This window comes from Thalassophryne amazonica, chromosome 2 (genome assembly GCF_902500255.1).
Source record: "Thalassophryne amazonica chromosome 2, fThaAma1.1, whole genome shotgun sequence".
Lineage (NCBI taxonomy): Eukaryota > Metazoa > Chordata > Actinopteri > Batrachoidiformes > Batrachoididae > Thalassophryne > Thalassophryne amazonica.
The window spans coordinates 93,760,650-93,768,993 of record NC_047104.1 but is presented as its reverse complement, the minus strand read 5'-3'; positions in this window follow the sequence as shown (position 1 = coordinate 93,768,993).

Sequence of the window (8,344 nt, the reverse complement as noted above, 5' to 3'; positions counted from 1 at the left end):
CTCCACAAACTATATTACAGTATTTTGATTTAACGTTATTTATTTCAACATACTGTTGTCTATCTTTTAAATAACTTGTAACCCACTGGTGAGCCACACCTCGAATACCATACTTGTATAATTTTTTTCAATAATATTTTATGGTTCAGTGTGTCAAAAGCTTTTTGAAGGTCGACAAATATACTTACTAAATACTTTTTTCTCAAAGGCATTTGCAATTTCTTCTGTTAATTCCATGATTGCTGTAGCAGTTGAATAATTTGGGCGAAATCCATGTTGACTGTTCGTTAAAACATTATATTTACTGATAAATTTAGTAAGTCTTACTACAAATAATTTCTCTAAAATCTTTAACTGTGGTAGAAGTGATATAGGTCTATAATTTGTGAATTCATGTTTATTTCCTTTTTTATAAAGTGGAATTATTTTAGCTATTTTCATGCAGTGTGGAAATACCCCTTTACTAAATGATGAATTGCATATATATATGTGAAAGGTTCAATTATTACATCTATAATTTTCTTAATTACAAACATGTTCATATCTGCATAGTCATTAGATTTTTTATTTGCACATTGCTGGACAATGTTTAATATTCATTTCTGTTTTTTCAAGAAAAATACTGTTGATGTTGTCTTTTATACGGGGATCTTCAACACCTCCCTGGAGTCATGCCATGTTCCAGTCTGTTTCAAGTACTCAATCATAGTTCCAGTCCCCAAGAAACCACGCGTCACTGGACTTAATGACTACAGGCCTGTGGCTCTCACGTCTGTAGTCATGAAGACCTTCGAACGCCTGGTTTTATCCCACCTGAAGTCCATCACCTACCCCCTCCTGGACCCCCTGCAGTTTGCCTACAGAGCCAACAGATCTGTAGATGACGCCATAAACCTGGCCCTGCACTCCATCCTGCAGCACCTGGACTCCCCAGGAACCTACGCTAGGATCCTGTTTGTGGACTTCAGCTTTGCATTCAACACCATCCTTCCAGCTTTGCTCCAGGACAAGCTTTCTCTGCTCCACGTGCCCAACTCCACCTGCAGGTGAATCACAGACTTCCTGACGGACCGGAGTCAGCGTGTGAGGCTGGGAAAAAATGTCTCGAACACTCGGGTTCTCAGCACAGGATCTCCACAGGGCTGTGTCCTTTCCCCTCTGCTCTTCTCCCTGTACACTAACTGCTGCACCTCCAGCCACGACTCTGTAAAGCTCATCAAGTTTGCGGACGACGCCACCCTCATCAGACTCATTTCGGATGGGGATGAGTCTGCCTACAGGAGGGAGGTGGACCGGCTGGTGACCTGGTGCAGCAGCAACAACTTGGAGCTCAACGCCCAGAAAACAGTGGAGATGATCGTGGACAGGAAAGCCACAGCCCCCCCGCCCTCCCTCACCCTCACCAACAGCCCCATCACCACTGTGGTCTGTCACCGCTTCCTCGGCACCACCATCATCCAGGACCTCAAGTGGGAGTCAACCATCAGCTCCCTCATCAAGAAGGCCCAGCAGAGGATGTACTTCCTGTGGCAGCTGAAGAAGGCCAAGCTGCCTGTCCAGCTGATGGTGCAGTTCTACACGGCCATCATCGAGTCCATCGTCTGCTCCTCCATCACGGTGTGGTACACCGGGGCCACAGCCAGGGACAGACACAGACTGCAGCGCATTGTGGCCTCTGCTGAGAAGGTGATCGGCTGTAGCCTTCCATCTCTCCACGACCTACACGTCTCCAGGACTCTGGGCCGAGCAGGTCGGATCACAGCTGACCCTTCTCACCCTGCACACAGTCTATTCAAACTTCTCCCCTCGGGCAGTAGGCTACGGTCCATCCGGACCAGAACCTCCCGCCATAAGAACAGTTTCTTCCCCTCTGCCGTTAGACTCATGAACTCCTCATAACTCCTAACCTTAAGCTTAACTCTGTCACTTTATCATTTTGTCACGGGTCACTTTAGACAGTGTACTTTGATTTTAATTGCACTCCTCCCACTGCACTGTTTTTTCTGTTTCTCTGTTTTTCTGTTGCACACAGCCTTTCATATTTCATATTTCTTTTCTTTTTTTTATCTTAGATTTTATCTTATTTTGACACATATGTTATATTTTATCTTAGCATTTTATCTCTTCTTAATGTTGCACCATTGTACCGAAGCAAATTCCTAGTCTGTAAATCCTGTTCACTGGCAATGGCAATAAACTTCTTCTGATTCTGATTCTAGTTCCTAGATCAATGTTATCATTTGGAATTTGTTGGGCCAAGGTAGGGCCAATGTTTTTAAAATAATTATTGAATTCATTTGCTATTTCTAATTTGCTACTAATTTCAACTTTATCTTTAATAAAATGATTTGGAATATTCTGCGTTGTCTTGCCTTTTTGCATGACTGTGTTTATTACACCCCAAGTAGCTTTTGTGCTTTCTTTATTTTGATCTAACAATTTGCTGTAATAATCCCTCTTTTGTCTTCTTATAATTCCTAATAGTTTGTTTTTATATGTTTTATACCTAATTTCAGCATCTTTTGTTCTTAGTTTAAGAAACATTCTATAGAGGAAGTTCTGTTTCTTACAGGCATTTTTCAACCCATTTGTCATCCATGGAATTATTGATACTTTTTTTCTTTGCTTGAGCACTTATTTTTACTTTTTTTACAATGTTTATCATAGAGGCTGACAAGTATGTTCATAAATATGTTGTAAGATGTATCAACATTGTCAGTATACACCAAATCCCAATTCTGAATTCTAAGAGCTTCTCTAAATGCTTCCACTGCCTTGGTTGATCTGTCTCTTACAAATATTATACCTTCATCCTGGGCAATAGTGCAAAACGTATTTTTAAAAATTGCAAATACTGGAAGATGATCACTCACATCTGTCATAAAAATACCGCATTTTAAATTACTTAACATATTTGTAAATATATTATCGATATTTGTTACACTGTGTGTGGTGATCGTAGTTGGCTTGGTTATCTTGGGATTTAAACCAACACTTTTCATATTATTTGAAAATTCATTAGATGCAGTTGAGTTTCTCAAATCTATGTTGAAATCTCCACATAGAAACACTGATTTGTTGTTGATTTGGTCAAATTTCTCTTGGTGTATGACCTTTGTGTTTGTCTGGATCCATCATCCTTGCAAAATGATTTTTGAGTGTCTGTGTCAGATGCAAAAGTATTATATAACTACTGTACTGTCCAGAATGTAAATCGCTCTGATTCATTTGCAGTTGTCAAAAAAGATGTATTGTAAAGAGAAAAAACATTTACAGTGCACCGCAGAATACGTCACATTTTTTTTCTGCGGGTGGAACTTGTGTCACAACAGCATTTCCCTAGCTGTGAGTTTAATAATGGACAGGAACTTTGTGTAGCACATGTACACTCCACAGCCTGTGCTGTGACTTAATATAAAGCCTTAGATACCAAGAATATGCGAGACAGATGAATAATTGTGTGTTAGAAAACACTGGATGTTATTTCATGCAGTCTGGACAAAAGAAGTTGTCAGACGTGAATTGCTCTCACACAAACAGTAGCAGTGAACAGTGGATTTATGCAGGAAGAATTGGGAACACCACAGCCAGTGCTGTTACTGAACACAGGGACTTTTAAATTCCAAAAATAATCAAGGTGGACAAATGAACGTGCAGTGGACAACATGTTTAATGCTATTTGGTGCCGTTTGGACAAAATAAATTGTTTGATGGACACTGGTTTCCGCTCCACAGTGTTTGAAACACTGAACTTGGTGCAACTTTTGTCTTTAGTACTACCAGTCACATCTTCATGGTAGAGTGGCTCAGAGAGAAGGATTTTTACACAAGAAAACTGATCAAATCAGGCTTGAATTTCACTTGTGCCTCGTGGAAAACTAGGTGAAATTTCACATCGACTTTTTAAGGAAGTCCTTGGCTGAGCTACTCCACTATGAAGGTTTAAATATAACGGAATGTTAAAGTACCCTTGGCCGTATAAGCATAAAAATAGCAAACAGAATTAACCTTCTGGCCTCTGGCGCAAGGCCTTTGCAATACTCGGTGGCCAAATGGGAATGTTTTTCCTCAAAAGTTAAATTCTTGACATTACAATTATGTCCCTTGCAAAGAAACATTTGGAGGGGGTTATACAGAAACCATCCTGTCTGTCTGCCAAAGCAACTCCTAAACCACTGGTGGATTTCAGTGGACCTTCGTTCAGTGGCATGACACCACATGAAGATGTGCATTGTGGAAAATGATTCTGGTTGGATGTCTTCAGCAAGTGATGACTGAACTTTTGTGTAATATATGAAATTTTCCCCAAAAAGTAATAAAACCAGTACTTAATATGTATTATTAAAAGACAAACATTTGATGGGTGTGTTTATAATTTAATGTAAGATGATGACATTATAATAACACCAGGTTATTGGGGTGTCGCTTGGTTTAAGTATTAACTCTCCTAAGCAAATTCAACTCTTGTGATGTGTCACAGTATCACCATGCCAGTAATTAAACCCACAGCAAACAGTTCAACCTTTGCTGAAGATGGCAGGCAAACCTTTGGAGGGTTGCTCAGCAGCCACAAAATCTGTTTGTTATAATCATCCTCTGAAAGTCTGTGAGCTCTGCATGTACACTTCTTGAATTCATTTTGGGCTGTCGACGATCTCCTGCACTCAGCTCATCACGTAGACTCAGTACCTCCTGTAGCTCCTCGATTTGTTGCCCTCTCTAAGCCTGTTGGAGCTTTTGTTTTCCATTTACTTATTTTTTTATTGAAGAGTAGATCTTCAACCCTGCTAAAACCTTCAAACACCGACAGCCTAAATTATTGGTAGAAGGCATGACGATCCATGCTTTGATATTAATAAAAGTTACCTACATTGTAGGTTCCCCCTCTTTTCTGCCTGTACGGAGGGAAACATAATGAGGGCTGTAAATTATATTTGAGCAATCTGATAAAGTGTAAGTACCGTAAATACAAAGCTTTGGGGTTTGGCTGGAGGATTTAAAGCGTTTATGTGATTTTTAGGATTTTCTTTAGTGCATTTATTATTTTGGCCATCAGGTTAAAATTTAATCCCTCAGACTATAATCCTAAAGGATAAAATCCAGAGGTCAGCACCAGAGCTTTAAATTCTTATTCATTCTGTGTGTGGCTCAGAGCCGGCCCAAGGCATACGCCAACTACGCGGTCGCTTAGGGCCTCCACGCCACCAGGGGGCCCCGAGAGCACCGAGACATTGTGATAAAAATAATATATACATGAAATTAAAATAATATTGAATAATTTAAACGAAATTGTATTCCACCCGAAAAATAAATTCATTTTGACAAAATACCAATACTAGGTTAATTGATGCCTCCTGTTGGCTGCTGCCACCGTTGGGCAAATTTAGATGCACCGCTTGGGTCAGGTGGTCGATGACTAATCGTGAGGAATGAAGTGAGTGCAAGTCATGTCTCAGAAAAGAAATGAGCCCTCTGGAGCGGAGAAAAGAAAAAGAAGAAGTTGGAAGACGAGAAAAAACAACAAGACAAAGGTAGGTTTGCATGTCCAATATTACAATTTTTGCTGTCATTATTTGCGAAATGCTCCGTTTGTTTAAAGTGCTTTAGGTGTCTTAAAGTCAGAGGCGTTTGCTCTAAGACTGCAGGGGAAGCTCAGCTTCCCCTAAAATGTAAAAAAAAAATAAGTGATCAAATATATACTGTTGTGTGTACATGTCATTGACTAAATATGCGCTACAACGCGCTCAACTTTTGCTCAGAATCAGTTTCTTATCACTGGTAACGACGCGGCTTTCCTCTCACTCAAACCCGCAGCTTCATAGTGCTTTAAACAGTGTGGACCACGGAGTTCAATAGCCACACAAAGCATGCAGCGAAACAAGACGAGTCATTGGATAAATGCTGGGCTTTGTCCCGCCCATCGGACACTCAGCGTGTCTGGGGGTCTATGGGGCAGTGGGCTGGCCTCGGCTGGCCCGGACGCTCATCTTCTGCATGATGATTGGATAATCTGTCTGAGGCTGAATCCAGTGGCGGCTGGTGAAAAACAGTCATGGTGGGGCTGCTGTGCCAATAGATTCCCTTGCCTTGTCCAGTACAGGCATTCAAGTGAACACTCAGAAAATTACTACAACTCCACAATAATCATTTCATGTCCTTCTCAAAATCAGCAGTTTTACAGATAAAGTTAACCATTTACAGCTATATTAGGCCCCATTTGTACTTTGGAAAGGAACAGTATCAAATACAACACTCAAGTTCTTGAGCAAAGAACATTTCACCATTTGACACCAATTACACACATAGTACACCAAACTGTACTGCACTGCCATTATCTTCAGACAAACAGATCCTGGGGTTCACAATGACACCCCCTTAACAAAATAGAAAATATCAGCAAATTTACACTCTTTCAAAATATGGAAAAATTCTTTAATTGACAAAAGAACATTATGTACATACTACAATGTTCACACCACCTTCCAAGAGAGAGAGAGAGAGAAAATATTTGTGTGAGTGAGAGAGCGCGTGTGTGTGTGTGTGAGAGAGAGAGAGAGAGAGTGTGTGTGTGTGTGTGTGTGTGTGTGTGTGTGTGTGTGTGTGTGTGTGTGTGTGTGTGTGTGTGTGTGTGTGTGTGTGTGTGTGTGTGAGAGAGCGAGAGAAAATTAAGGTAATATTTTGCATGAACATTACTGAGTGGAATGGAGGCAAACTAAAGAAGCTTGAAAAACTTAAATAACTTGACTAACTAATAACACCAAAACCTTTAAATTAAATTGGTTAAAATTAATTAACAGTGTAGAGGACAACGCAAATTAAGTATACAAAACCACTTAATTAAATGCGTTGCTAAACTTGGGTTTGTCTGACTATAAGTGTCTTGTGTGTACTCAGTGGCTGAGTTAGAATTTCTTAAAAAAAAAAAAACATGTAAATTGCTATTTTAGGCTTTTGTTTTGTTTTGTTTTTAAACTGAGCAAATAATTTGTTTTAGAGTGTGGAATACTCCAAAGAATATTTCACTTCTGTGAACTGATCCTCATAACGTGTAAAGTGAAATCAAAATACCAGCATGGCTGCAGCTTTGAACACTGTTAGAAACAGCCCCAGCCTCCCCTATTACCATTATAACTGGTCCGCTGTCCCAATAAAGATCACAGCTTTGACCCCCCAAAACAAACAAAAAAACATCACTCATTCGTTTTATCTTAAATTTTCATCCTCGTTTCCACACCAGGAGCAACATTCGGGAATAAATCTGAGCAGCTCGTCAGCTCACCTGAGCTGAAGTGGATCCAGAGGAGTCAGTCTGCAGCTGGCAGAGGTGGATGCGCTCCTTTCCACCCTGCAGTAAAGAGCGCAGATCAGCAGCCTCTGTGACGTGTGCGCACTGACAGTGTGAATGAAGCCTGACACGGTTTATAACGAGTCAGACAAACGTCGCTCCTCCAACTGGGATGTGCAATTGTCATTAAACCACGAGAAAGATCTGATGTGCGCACCTCCATGTGCCTCCAAAAGGATCCCCGCGAAACTTTGGTGTCATTGATTTGATTAGTTTTGTCCCGTTTTAAACCTCCTTCAACTTACTCCAGCAAAACACACGGAGACAAAATAAATATAAATAAATAAAACCCAGACGTCGTCGTCACCATCATCTCTTCCTGCCTGCCTGACAGCAGCAGCTGCAGCGTCACGTATATCACAGACTGTAGCAATCTAATGTTCCCGCATTTTTGTAGCAAGGGCTAAAATTCCGGCGCCCCAAAGCCATTAATTTTGGCAATGTTGATTTGCCAAATATTTATTAATTTTCCCTAGCAACTACATGCAATTGGTTATTTCGCTGCACTTCAAGGGCACTTTGAATGACCGCCCAAGACGAGGAATGATACATTCTCTGCTTCTGTCGGTGGAAATGCACTGTTGAATGAGAGTCAATTGGAGGAAGTGTTGTTTTAATCATTCATATTACATGTAGGCACATACTATTAAGTAAAACTGACATTGATAATACTTTTTAAATATATTTATATTATGACTTTTCCCCTCCACATCTAGGAGGGCATCGCCCGAGCGCCCCCTATGGGCCAGCCGCCACTGGCTGAATCCCTTTTTGATTGACAGCGAAATGAGCGAATCAGCGATCTTTTGGTGTAAACATCCGTGGGAGCATTTTTATTCTGTTCTGAGTTGAACTGGACACTTTCCTAATCCTCTTAGCGGCATTTTCTTTGTTAAAAACGACTAGCAACAAATCAAGCTTCTATTTCTGGTGGGGTTTTTTTTTTTGTAGCTACTTGTGTTTGGAGACTGACTTCTATCACTCTTTCTGACTTCTATC